Source organism: Stegostoma tigrinum, chromosome 3, assembly GCF_030684315.1.
Source record: "Stegostoma tigrinum isolate sSteTig4 chromosome 3, sSteTig4.hap1, whole genome shotgun sequence".
Lineage (NCBI taxonomy): Eukaryota > Metazoa > Chordata > Chondrichthyes > Orectolobiformes > Stegostomatidae > Stegostoma > Stegostoma tigrinum.
The window spans coordinates 71,064,716-71,079,469 of record NC_081356.1 but is presented as its reverse complement, the minus strand read 5'-3'; positions in this window follow the sequence as shown (position 1 = coordinate 71,079,469).

The following is a 14,754-nucleotide window of genomic DNA, read 5'->3' as shown; positions in this document are numbered from 1 at the left end:
TAGCTTCACTTCTTCACATCTTTCTACTGAACAACCTGACTGTCTGCTGTGTTGCTGTCCCTATATCTAATTTTATCATTTCACAGCCAAAAAGACCCATGCCAAGTGCGAAGGACCACGGAGCTGCTGTCACAGAGGATTGTGCTACTTGTAGATTACTGAGAAAAGGTAACAAATTGCTCATTATTTTTAGTTTGTCAGGAATCCACCCACATTAACCATTCTTTATTGGTCACTTTTTCTAGATATGTTTGAATGCACTTTGCTTAAAACACATCATTAAGTTTAACTTTTCCAATAGTCGGTGGAGAAATTTTTAACATGACCTAACATGAAATTAGTCATCTATTAAATCTGCATTTGGTCTTTTTCGACCTCACTGAAGCCATTACTGTGAAGGCTATGGAACGTTCTTCTCAAATTTGGCTGTGCTCAGCAATACCTCTCAATTCTCTGCCCACTTCATGACAATAATGCAAGAAGTGATTTTCACCTGCAGAAGCCTAACTCAGTGCAAAGTAGAATTAAAAATGCTGTAGCATTGCACCAACCCACTGCTCCGGTTTCTTCTTTGCAATTTTGTCTTGTACATCCAGCAAGCTACTCTCAGGTGTGGAAAAACCCACAGAACGGATGAGAAACAGTTCCAATCACATTGCTATTGATCCAAAACCAGGACTATCTTGGTGGATCAGTGGTTAGCCCTGCTGCCTCACTGCGCCAGGGACCCAAGTGCAATTCCACCCTTGTGCGACTCTGAAGTTTGCACATTCTTCTCTTGTCTGCATGGGTTTCCTCGTGGTGCTCCAGTTACCTCACACAGTCCAAAAGATGTGCAGGTTAGGTGGATAGGCCATGGGAATTTGCTCCATAGCATTCCACGATTGTGCAGGATAGATAGGTTAACCTTGGGAAATAGAGGCTATAGGGATAGGGTGGGGGGTGTGGTTGGGTCTGGGTTGGATGTTCCTCAGAGGGGAGCTGGGCCTAATCCACACTGTATGCATACTACGATTGTCAATTCTACTTACAGGGCTGATATTAAAAATCTAACTTCCCAGTCAGCACAGTGGTATTAGTCAGCAATATTACTCCATTAATGCCAATCACAATACTCAAGTTAGTAAGCCATTGTTTGAATATTTCTACGTTGATCATTTGCTATTAACAGTTCAATTTATACTTCTTGCTGAAATATTTAAAGAGTATTGCCATTCCAGTGACCACATTTGTTTTTTATTTTTAGCCGGCCACAATCTGATCTAGACAATTTTAGTCTGTCTACTTAGTGGAAAGCTGGAAGCCAGCCAATCGAAAATCATTTTGGGAACTTACGCAGCAAATTCCTGTTGGTTTAGATTTAAACCTGCTTCTATAATCAGGATCTTAATGAGATGGAAATGGCTACAGTCATATTACCAGGAAAAGTTAACAGAAAAAGAAGCTAGGATCAGAAGAGGCCTAAGGATATAAGGCATTTAGACTTGTTTTTACTTTTATTGTGTGGTCAGAGGGGGCTGGTTATATGTCTAATGGTTTGCAGAACCTTTTTTAAAACTTGTAATTCACATGCGAAACCTAAGCCTCCAGAAATCTACCTTAAGGGATAATGGGGTTGATGTTACATTCTGATGTTACATTTGTAATGGGGGGCAGGACATCAGCAAATTATCCCATGAATGCAAGTATAAGAATAAACTCCACACGTCCTGGAATTTGAGGTCAAACAATAATGCTAAGACATCTTATTCTTCAGGGAAGGGAATATTCACTGGATGTGAAACCTAATATTTTAGATTCCTGATCCTTTTTACATATCCTCTGTTAAATATGTAAGTAATTAATTGTGTTATTGATGGCCATTTTACAAGGAAGACATTATTTTACCATTGAAACACCGTCAAGCTACATGAAAAGTCAACTATCTGCTTTGAGATAGCCTCCCAGAGGCTTCTTCAGAGGTTGTAGGGGAGCTCCAGGACCCAAAGAGAGGCACTTGCTATCCTGAAGCATTCACTTAAGAGTTCAACCCCTTCAATTTCTGGGCCTTCCTGCCTAACTGTATCACATCAATAAACTTTGTACCCAAGAGTCATATCAAGGCAGAGGCACATTCAGCAAGGACTACATTCCTCAGAGGATCTTCTGAAACTGCAAAGCTACTGGCTTTCTGATTGGACAGCAGGCTTTGTGGAAGACTCTTGTTTGAATGCCAATGGTAAAATTATCACCATGGTCCTTATCTCTTACCACAACTGCTCAGGCCCTGGAATAGGTCCCAACGTTGGCATATACCCTGTGCCAGTCATGGTCCTCGCCCTGGCCACTAAAAACAAAATTGTACAGGTTGCTTAACATGATCTCCATTAGTATTTCAATATGATTCTTAGTCTTACACGTATGTTTATATATAAGCTGAGTTCATAATGTCCAATCACAGTGAAACATTGAATGTGCTTTAAATGCAGTTTTTTGGGAGGCACAGCAACTGTTCAGATGCAGAAAAAAATGTGACAGTAATTATCAGCTTTCACATAAGACAATGAGATAGATGACCAGTGGCTTTATTTACCCGATTTTCTTCAATTTTTGCCTTTGAATCAGTGAACATATAGGATCTCAGTTTAACAGGACATGAAGAAGCACACCTGCAAACCGGGTACAGAGCACTCTCCTTCCAGTTCAGCTCAAAAAATATCAATTAATTTCCTTTGTAAATCAGAAGATCCTGTTTGTAATGCAAAATGAATCTATAGGCTGACTCAGAAACTATTGTCCCGCTCGATAGTTAGCCCAGGAGGTACAATGTTGTAGCCGCAGTGGCAAGGGGCAGGCCAGTACTACATTTATTGGTGTGACAGCACTCTGATATTGAGGATTGGAGCTACATTTTCTCACAAGATCACAACGTCCTGGGGCCACAGCTTTGCTCACATTCACTATAGTAAAACATACATATGCTTATTCCAGAAGGCCGTATCACATCTACAGACTGTTACGAGGTTCTCCTGGAAGGCAGCTCTTTCACTTAGCAAGCAATCATTCTTGGCAGGGAAGCAGATGGCAGCTCGCCTTGAAAGCATAATTGACTACAACAATTTAAAATAACTGCATGTTTAGAAGTTTAAAATTATTGTTGGAGACACAACCACATTTTGAAGCATAACCTCAAACTCCCATGGTGACTTACTTGGTTAATGTGTCTCTCAGTAAGGAACTGAGCCATAAGAGAAACATTTCAGGTTCAATCATCATTTACGCTTGGTTAGTTGATCTGTGTCAGGTTAGCAACAGCAGAGCTGGATTACCCTATGAGTGCTCCCTAAGCTAAGGAGAGGGAAGAAATCACCTGAGGTTGTCACTTTTTCTCACAGTCCCATACTTCTGGCTGGTAAGCGTTTGTGAGTAAATGTCATATGAGGTCAGAATCAGCCTTGGCTGTGTGACCCACAGTTGAGCAGCCTGTCAGCACTTAAAAATGTACACTCACGCATAAGGCCATTGAGTACCTGTAAATGAAATATGGATTTTCAGGAGAAGAGGGAAGACAATTAAACAAGGAATTACACTGCCTTATGGACAGGAAGTTGAACTGTATTATGCAAAAGGATGCTTTGATAGACGTCAAGCCGCAGTAGACATCTTGAAAATTGTCAAGCTTATGATGGCACTTAAAAGAGATAAAAAGGTCATGAAAAGTTTGCTCACATGTGGAATCTCCTCTGCATCTAACTGTAACCCGTTAGGAGCTTTTTTTACATAAAGTGCTTTTAAGCCGAAAACTGTTTTATGTTTTAATAGATCGAATTTAACATATAAACAGTACGCAGTAGATTGGCGACACAGAACACAGCCACTCCAGTCGTCCTTTGCTGTCACTACTGAGTAGTGGACATAGAGCTCTCTTCCATTTAAAACATTAGATATGATGCATATGTTGCTCATTACACCCCACCTTCATTGGCCATTCAGTTTGAGTTCACATCCTTTGAACAATCTGAATGTCAACCCGATGTTATCAGCAATAAAGTATCACATCAAATGTGTTAAATCACTGTATAAATACCACATAACAGGTTTTGGGTCAGTTTGATTTTAATTCGGCCATAGAATAAACAATTAATTATCATTGATATGTATGTTATAGACTTAACACATTATTAAACAAAAGCTAAAAAGCATTCACTTCGTATCAGCTGGAGGCGGATCAAATTTAATAAATGCAGCACATTAAAATCTTTGAAAATGCATTCAATACCAGTTCTATAAGTCACATTTAGACCAGGCTTAACAGAATAAGGAGATTTGTGAGAAGTGAAGTAAATTGACTTACACATATCCAACAAAATCTGGAATTTAAAATGAGTGTTTAAACTTGGAAAAGCTTGAAAGTGCAACCTCAATGCAGAGAAAATTATTTTAGGTTGCAAGCCAAAGACTTTGAGCAAGATTATATTGACAGTAGCCAAATCCAAAGAAGTAAATATTACCAGATGTGGTATAAATATCCAGAAATGGCCAGAGATGCAGCACGAAAGATGATAGATTACAGTATGCAAATATCCAAATTGTTTATGAAATGGGAATCAAATCAGGCAAATTTTGAAAAAAATATTCTGGACAAGATAGTGACAGAAATAAAACTACAATACTTAGTCAAATAAACAAGCAACCATTATACACAATACTCGTTTTTCATTCACGATGAAGTAGATGTAAGCTTATAGATTACTTGGCACTACAAAATACATTAAATTGAAAAAAACATGAGAAGTAATATATTTATATTGTGTACATCTTACACCATTTCAATATAGCTCAAAATATCTGAAATACTAATACAGGAATTTAAAATAAATAATGTATTTCATTTTAATGTAATTTGTGTTCTTAATGAATTTAATATCTGATCAGCATAAAGGTCTTAAGTAACCTATCATTCAAATTCTACAGTTCAAACAAATTGGAGGATGGTAAATGTAACCACACTATTTAAAAAGGAAGTGAGTGGAAAGAACAGAACTATATGTCAGCCATTTAGAACTGGGATGGGGAAAAGGTTCTTCATTCAGAGAGTTGTGAACCTGCGGTGAAGGATATTCCCCCTTAGATCTTCAGGTAAATGTCCTGCAAGGCAGTCTTTAAGATATACAACAACACAGATTTGTTGAGCAGTGTCTTATAGCCAAGTCAGGTACCTACGAGGTTAGCCTCAACCAAGATCGTAGGCTCATTTGTACTATAGGTGACCCACCACACTATAGACTCTCACACAAACATATATACACACACAAAACACTCTCTCCGAGACACACACACACACACACACACACACACACACACACACACACTCTCTCCCTCTCTCTATCTCTCTCCTCCCCTCGCTCTCTCTCCCACACACATGCACACATACATAGTCTCTCACACAAGCACACATGCACTCACGTACACACACACACTCACTCACTCACTCAGTCACTCACTTACTCACTCACTCACTCACTCTCTCTCTCCCCCCCGCCACACACACACACACACACATATATATACGTGTGTGCACACACACATATGGGGTGAATTTGCATTTGCAGGTTTGTAATTGCAGAACCATTCTATTTTGATCAAAAAGCACATAATTTGTAGACAGCCAATATGGCATTTTATAAATTCCTACTTTGGAAAAAAAATAGTTAGACTCCAAGTTCATATACAGTCAGATTCTGAACAAGCCCTTACATCTAAAATACATTGTCTGACCAGGGATGTCACCTCTGGTATATCGAGGAAACTGATAAAACCTTCCGTTATCTCAGGGCAGTGAATTGAAATAAATTTGTGAATTTACATATTAATCATTTCTAACTAATTAATGATTTAACAGCCATCCTACATTTGTTCAACACCCCATCAGTTCTAAGTCTCTTTGATCTTTTGCTTATAAATTCCGTGTCTGATGCCTCCTCTCTCACTAACTTCTGAAGAAGGAGTGAGGCTCCGAAAGTTTGTGTTTTCAAATAAACCAGTTGGACAATAACTTGGTGACATGTGATTTCTGACCTTGTTCACCCCAGTCCAACACCAGCACCTCCACATTGTGGAATTTTCCACCACAGGTGGCTGTAGAGACCAAATTACTGAATATATTCGAGAAAGAAATAGATACATCTTTAGATATTAAAGGCTTTAAGAGTTCAGGCAAGAAAATGGGAATATGGCATTTTGGAGGATCAGCTAGCGAATGCTGAAGTCAGTGTGAAGATCCAAATGGCCTACTCCCTCTCCAAGTTTCTGCGTTCTTGTGCTCGCCACATACCAAGTTTCTATGCACAACCAATTCTTTTTTCTTGAGCACTTTCTAAACCAGTTGTTTCACCACTAGTGGCTGTGAAAATGAAAGGGAATATATCACATATCAGGAACTAATATGTAGATTCCCATACTAAAGCCAAGAAAACAGAATTTGTAAAATGGGTGGCACAACATATGTTATTGCAGAGTAGGTTGATGGAGAAAGCTCACAAAGTTTATTTCCTCTTGCTTGTGGAGAATCTAACTAAGTATGAGGCATCAAAGGAGGTTTGCTAAGCGTGTGCCAGTTAGTGACAGAGGCACACCAGCAAATATCAAGCAATGTCCTGACCGGGTATACTTGACGTTTAAACGGCTCACCTAACTTGTTATTTAGTAGCTATGGAGACTTAAAACTGAAACCTCTTTTGAAAATATTCATGAAGCAATTCTCATCAGGGAGCTCAAAAACTCCATTCTCATTCCAGCCTGGACTCGCTCAGAGGAATCACAGGTGGCAACGATCAGAAAGATAGCCATTCTGGCTGACAACTACAAATTAACGTGCAAACTTAGGTAGACAGGAGTCTGGAAACTTTCACAGGGTTGAGAGAGATAAGAGTGAGGTAGATACATCTGAAAAAAAGAATGGAGAGACTGGGAGTCCTGGCGAAACAAAAGCAGATTTTAAAAAATTCATTCATGAGACCTGTGTGTGGCAAGTTGGGCCAATATTTCCTACCCTTGAGAAGGTGGTGGTGAGCTGCCTTCTTGAATTGCTGCAGACCATTTGGTGTAGGTACATGCACACAATGTCTACAAGGGAGGGAGTCTCAGGTTTTTGCCCTAGTGACTCTGAAGTGACTATTATTTTCAAGACAGAATGGTGAGTTGCTTGGAGGGTGGTATTCCCGTTTGCCTGCTGCCTATCGCCTTCTAGCTGATAAAAGGATTTTGGAAGGTGATGCCTAAGGACCCTTGATGAATTTCTGCAGTGTATCTTGTAGATAGTACACACTGATGCTACTGAGCATCAGTGGTGGAAAGAGTGAATGTTTGTGCAGATCTGAACATTTGATTGTGGAATTGCCTAGCTCTGTCTGTCCCTTGCTATAACAAAGAAAATACTATGTGTAATAGTCTATGTGTAATAGACTGTGTAAAAGACTATGTCAGTCTGTTTCATGACCAGGCTATGAGGCAGCTCTCCCAGATATCAGTAAAGAGGACTTTACACGATCAACAGGGCTGTGTTTGTTGTTGTCACTTCTGGTCCTTTAACCAATGCCAAGTGGTCTCTCCAGTTTCATTCAACAATGGTTTTATGGTCATCATTAGAATTTCAATTGTAGATTTTCATTGAATTCAAATTTCACCAGCTGCTGTTAGACCAATTTAACCCTGGTTCGCAGAACGTTACATGGATCTCTGACCCATTAACAATGCCATGTAGCCAGTGCCTCCTGTCAGGAAAAGGCATCCAGATAAGGCTCAGGTGGGAAACTATGCCCAAATGCTTACAGCGTAGGAAACTAGGATCTGTCGCGGAAACTTTGTCGGTTTTGACAGAAATAATGGCACAGAGGCCGGTTTCCCACTACTGAGTCACTCTTTATTTACACCTGCATAGTACATGGAATTTGATCAGTCATCTCAGAGCCATACCTTAGAGTGAAGGGACTCTGAATCACCTGTTTATATCCATCAATGAGGGCTCCTTGAGCAGCACGGGTTGATTATCTTAATCAAGAATCTTATTGTCGATGAGATCCTCCTGACCCCAGCTCCAATCACTACATCCCTCCCTAAATAAGCCCTGGGAAATAGGCCTGTGCATTTTCTTGTAGCTTCTCCTGCAACATTTTTGCCCCAGGCCCAGTTCCTCCAACTCTGATTCAGACATGGGTGGCATAGACTGGACTGTCACCTGTCTCTTGTGAGCAGAGCATCTCAGGAGAAATTCTTCCTTTTCTTCAGGATCTAACAGTATCACGACCGCGTCCATCTCAGACTCTGAGGCTTCTTCGTCATTAGATGGACAGGAAGAACCCACAATTTCTGACAGCCTTGCTGGCTATTCTCAGAGAGCAGGTATGTTTTACTCCTGCCCTGTTTGTGAGGTACCAGCTTTCATGTGATCCACATGTTTGTTCAGGACCACCTCAACTGCTCAAACTTTGTATATCTTGGGACCTGACATCACTATTTCCATAGATTTTGATAACAAACTTTTTCCCCTGAAGTAAATTGTCTCTCTTGCTGAGAGGATGCACATGGCTGGCATTGGTGTTCCTGTAGCCATTTCACCCTCACCCCTCCGAGGCCCAGGAATATCAAGTTTAAATTGGTGCAGAGTCTTCTTCCCGTCAGCAATTCTGGTAGAGCTATCCCTCTAGTTGCCTAGGCAGTTGTCCTATTTTCAAACAGGAACTGGGGCAGGTTGGTATCGAGTGAAGCTGCAGGCTGTTTCTTTAAGCCTGTCTTCAATGTTTGGTTTGCACTTTCTGCCAGATCATTGGACGATGGATAGTATGGAGCTGTCTGAACATGCCAAATGCTATTTAACTTGAGTAAATACTCCAAATTCCTGTTGGTATGTGATGTCCCACTTCTCATGACCAAGACTTTTGGGAGTCCTTGAGTCACGAACAATGGTTGCAGCTTTTCAATCATCATCCCTGAATTTGCCGAATGAACTCTATGCACATCCAACTGCTCTGAATGGGCATCCACAATGATAAGGACATTGAGCCCATGGAAGGACTGACATAGTCGACATGTCACTGAGTCAAGGTTTTACCCGGCCATTCGCAAGAATGTGGGGAGCTGCTGGCAGTACATTTTGTCCTTGTTGGCACTCTGGGCACTGCCACACTAATGCAGCTATGTCTGCATCTAATCCTAGCCACCAAACATAATTTGTCAACATGTTCAATTTGGAAACCCCTGGATGACCCTGGTAGAGTATCTGGAGGTAACCGTTATTCAGGACAATCTATCCTGCTCCACACAGTGACACGCCATCCTCTACAGTGACATGGTGTCACCAGGACCAGAAACGTTTCAATCCTGGTTGCGATGGCCCTTCTGGCTCCCCCATTACCACCAGCGGTTTCAGTTTTGGCAGGACGAGATCTTTTTGTGTCCACAATTGGATATGGCTAATGGTGACCGGAAGGGTTAACAGAAAGTTTGAAGCCAAAACATAGTCTTCGAGGGGAGGCAGCTGAATACCTGCCAGCAGGATGTGGCTCAAGGCATCCGAATTTGCCACTTGGCTTCCTGGACGTTGTTCCAATTTAATTGTACGCACTGAGACTAAGGGCCCACCAGTGAATTCAACCAGAAGCCATGTGTGGCAAGACCTCATCTTCTTTAAGCAGCCATTGCAGGGGTTTGTGGTTCATTACTATTACAAATTTATGTCCGTAAAGGTATCGGCGGAACTTTCTCACACCAAAGATGACGGTCAAGCCTTCCATTTCTATCTGGATGTATTTACATATCAGCTGACACCTAGGAAGCATACACTATGTGGAGGTCCTCTCCATTGGGCCACTGGTGAGCCAAAACTACCCTGGTATCATACAGGGAGGCATTGCATATCAGCACCAACTCACGCTTCGGATTGTAGTGAGCTGACTCTATAGATGACAGTAGCTGCTTTTTCAGTTCCTTAAAGGCTACTTCTCGGCTACGTGATCACTTCCAAGGTTGACCCATTTTCCATCACAGGTGTAAGGGTGCGAGGATGGAGGCCATGTTATGTATGAATTTTCTGTAATAATTCACCAACACTAGGAAGGACCTTAGCTCCAGCACAGACCTGGGAGCTAGTGCATGTTTGATCAGCCTCGCTGTATCTTCCATCTGGTGTAACATGGTCTCATCAACTCTGTAATCCAAGTAGGTAATTTGGGGTGCCTGGAACACATATTTTTACCTTTGAAGGTGCACACCCATCTGGGAGAAACGTTTAAGCACTATGTCTAATGTTTCCAAGTGCGCTTTGTTGGTCTTCCTGCTTATAGCAAGTAATCCAGATAAATGGCAACCAGGAGTAGCCCTTGTAAAATGTTCTCCATTGTCCGTTGGAAAAGGTGCAGGCTGATGATATGCCAAATGGCAGTCTTGTATATTGGTACAAACTCTTAGGGGTATTAATTGCGGCATACCTCTGGGACCCCTTATCTAATTGCAATTGCAGGTATGCATGGCTCATGTCCAGCTTCGGAAGGCCAGTTCCCTGCCGGTTTTGCTTGCCAGTCCTCTATGTGAAGGATCGGGCATTTATCCAGTTCAAGAAACAGTTTTCCATTTGCTTAAAATCCTCACCAAGGCTAACCGAGCCATCAGGCTTCATAGTCGGTGTAATTGATACTGCCCATTCTGCAAATTTTACTGATTTGATGATTCCTTCACTTACCAGCCTCCTGATTTCTGCTTCTACTTCTGCCCATAAGGCAAATGGCACTAGTCGAGCCTTGCAGGAATGTGGAATGGCTTCCTGGTCAACATGTAAGGTGGCCTTGGAATCCATTGGAACCCTTTGAAAGAAGATATTCCTGAAAAACTTCTGGGTGTTTAATTAGGACTTCACCCGGGCACACCCTTGCTAATCAAAAATTGTTGAACCAATTAAGGTGAATCTTTCTCAAACAGATCCATCCCATCAAGCTTGGACCTGAGGCTGTTACTGCATTCAGTGGTAACTGCACCAATTGCTTCTAATAGGAGACCAAACTAAAGTCTTACGCTTAATTTGTCACAGTTCCCCAGTATATGTTCTTAGTCTGGCTGAAGTCTTGATCCAACTAATGGGGTGAAGTCTAGAATGAACCTTGCTGAAGATTGGTTCTGCAATTGCTGATACAGCTGCACTGGTTTTGATCTCCATGAGAATTAGGTGACTATTCAATCAAACATTTTTTTTTGGTTATCTCTGATTTGGCTGTTGCTAAGCAATTCAACTGTTCCAAACCACATGCAGGTGGACTTTCAAGGTGTGTTCTCTTACTCAGATCAGGCCAAATTGGACTCCTTTATTACAGAGAACATAGAACAGTACAGCATCGTACAGACCCTCCAGCCAACCTATTATCCTACTCTAAGATCAAACTAATCTGCATTCTCTTCATTTTGCTATCATCCATATGTTTATCCAAGCGTCGCTTAAATGTCCCTAATGTAGCTGACTCCACTATCACAGCTGGCAATGCATTCCACTCACCCACCACTCTCCGTGTAAAGAACCTACCTCGAACATCTCCTCTTTCCCTTCCTCTCATCACTTTAAAATTGTGCCCCCACATAATAGTCATTTCCACCCTGGGAAAATGTTTCTGACTATCCACTCTATCTATGCCTCTCATCATCGTGTACACCTCTATCAAGTCACCTTTCATTCTTCTCATCTCCAATGAGAAAAGCCCGAGCTCCCTCAACCTTTCCTCATTAGACCTGCCTCCATTCCAGGTATCCTGGTAAATCTCCTCTGCACACAGTCTAAAGTTTCCACATCCTTCCAATGATGAGGCGACCAGAACGGAACACAGTATTCCAAGTGCGGCCTAACCGGCGTTTTATAGAGCTGCAGCATAACCTTGCGGCTCCTAAACTCAATCCCCCTGCCAATGAAAGCCAACACACCATACGCCTTCTTAACAACCCTATCACCTTGGGTGGCAACTTTGAGAGATCTATGGATGTGGACCCCAAGATCTCTCTGCTCCTCCACATGCCAAGTATCCTGCCACTAACACTGTATTCAAATTCAACCTTCCAAAAAAACTCACTTCACAATTTTCCAGATTAAATTCCATCTGCCGCTTCTTTGCTCAGTTCTGCATCCTGTCAGTGCCCCGTTGTAACCCACAACAGTCCTAACAATATCCCCAACTCTGCCAACCTTTGTGTCATTGGCCAACTTACTAACCCACCCTCCCACTTCCTCATTCAAGTCATTTATAAAGATCACCAAGAGCACAGGTCCCAGAACAGGTCCCTACAGAACACCACTGATCACCAAGCTCCAGGTTGAATACTTTCCATCTATTACCACGCTCTGTCTTCTATTGGCCAGCCAGTTTTGTATCCAGACAGCCAAATTTCCCTGAATTCCATGACTCCTTACTTTCTGGTTGAGCCTACCATGGGAACCTTATCAAGTGCCTTGCTAAAATCTATATACACGACATCCACTGCTCTAGGTTCATCAATACGTTTTTGTCACATCCTCAAAGAATTCAATAACACTTGTGAGGTTTGATCTGCCCCTCACAAAGCTATGCTGACTATTTCTAATCAAACTGTGCTTTTCCGAATAATCATAAATACTGTCTCTCAGAATCCTCTCCAATTATTTGCCCACCACTGAAGTAAGACTGACTGGTCTGTAATTCCCAGGGCTATCCCTATTCCCTTTCTTGAACAAGGAATAACATTTGCCACCCTCTAATCATCTGGTACTACTCCAGTGGACAGTGAGAACATAAAGATCATTACCAAAGGCGCAGCAATCTCTTCCCTCGCTTGTCATAGCATCCTTGGGTATATCCCGTCTGGCCCAGGGGACTTATCTATCCTCATGTTTTTCAAAATTTCTAGCATATTCTCCTTCCGAACATCAACCTGTTCGAGCATGTCAGCCTACTTCATGCTGTTCTCTCAAATGGCAAGGTTCCTCTCACTGGTGAATACTGGAACAAAGTATTCATTTAGGACCTCCCCTACCTCCTCTGACTCCACGCACAAGTTCCCTCCACTATCCCTGATTGGCCCTACCCTCAACCTGGCCATCCTCTTGTTCCTCACATAAGTATAGAACTTGAGGTTTTTCAGAATCCTACCTGCTAAGGCTTTTTTACACCCCCTTCTAGCTCTCTTTAGTAATTTTATTGTTTCCAGTCCACATACCAGCAGCATCTACAATGACTGGCCGGCGCGGATCCTGAAGAATATTTTAACCATTTGACCAAGGCTCAATATTGTTTTGGGGTTTTGCTGTGGGCTGACCTCCAGTCCCTCTGTCAAGATATGTCCTGCATGAGACTCTGCAATTGCCTATACTCAAGTGGAATTCCCCAAGCTCAGTCAGATAGTTGAGGGTGTTCACTTCCATTGGGATGCCCTGTAGCTCTCCTGCTCCACTTGCCACATTTTGTCATGGCAAAGCCACTTGGAGTGCATGTTTGAAGTCTCATTAATCTTCAACTAATGGGTGCTTTTGCTGGGTTACGTCATCAATTCCACATAGCAAATGGCCTCTTAGCATCTCATTCAGTGTTAACCCAAAATCATATGGCTCTACCAGTTGTCTTAAGCTTATTGAAAATCCTGATACGGATTCACCTGGTTATCAAACTGCTGAATAAAACCAATAATGTCTCAGAATTAGAGGAAGCTTGGCGTCATGATATTCCTTACCTAAATCCATCAACTCTTTAAATGTTTTAGTATCTGGTGCCTCAGGGAAAGGAAGGCTCCTAATAACCAAAAATTCTGCGGGACTGCAAGCAGTCAGAAGAATTATGTGTTGCTTTTCATCTGCTCCAATATCATTTGCCTGGAAAAATAATATATTCTTTCCACACTCTGGGCCCAGTCTTTGAAGGCAGGATAGAACGTGTCAAGCTTTCCAAATAAAGGCATGATGACAGAAACGTGTATCCCAACTCAAAGATGTCTGTTGCAAGTGAATTTTCTTCAGGACCATATTATTTTCTGTTGTCCCCACTGAAATAACCATACAGAGGCTGGTATCCAGTCACCAGGTCACCCTTTACTTACATGTGCACTGTACATGGGCTGTGACCAGCCACATCAAAGCCAGTCCCTAGACTGAGGAGGTTTCCTGAATCTCCTGTTTATGTCTGATAACCAGGGTGGCTCCATTGGGCCAGGTGAACAACCCCAACCAGGGATCTCATACTCAACAATTCCACCTGGCCCTCATTCCAATCACTACATTAACATTCTCCCGAAAGTCTCGCTGCAAAACCAGTGTCTATAGTCTTGAAGGTGGATGTTCAAGCAAGACTATTGACTTGCACAGCAGTCCGCGATTGCATCCAAAGGAAAAGGGACTACTGACTACGTTAAACAGCTAGATTGAGAAAATAACATTCTCCAAGACATCAGATGCTCACAAACTTGATATTGCAGGAAAATGGATAAATTTCCATTTGGAAGCAAGTTAAATCCCAATATGCTGATAAAAGGATTCATGGGAAATAATAGAGCAGCTACTGTTAAAGAATTATTTAGAGTGAACTTGTTACAGACTGGTAACAGTGGGTGTATTCCCAAGTTTACCAATGCCAGAGAAAGATATTTTAACAGGAAAAGATCCGGCCAACACCATCATGCTGCAAATAAATGTTTTCTAATTTGCTGCCCATTGGGCCCACCAGAGTATAGTCCTATACACATCACTGTTCTTCAATTATTTTCCAGTTGAAAGTTGAA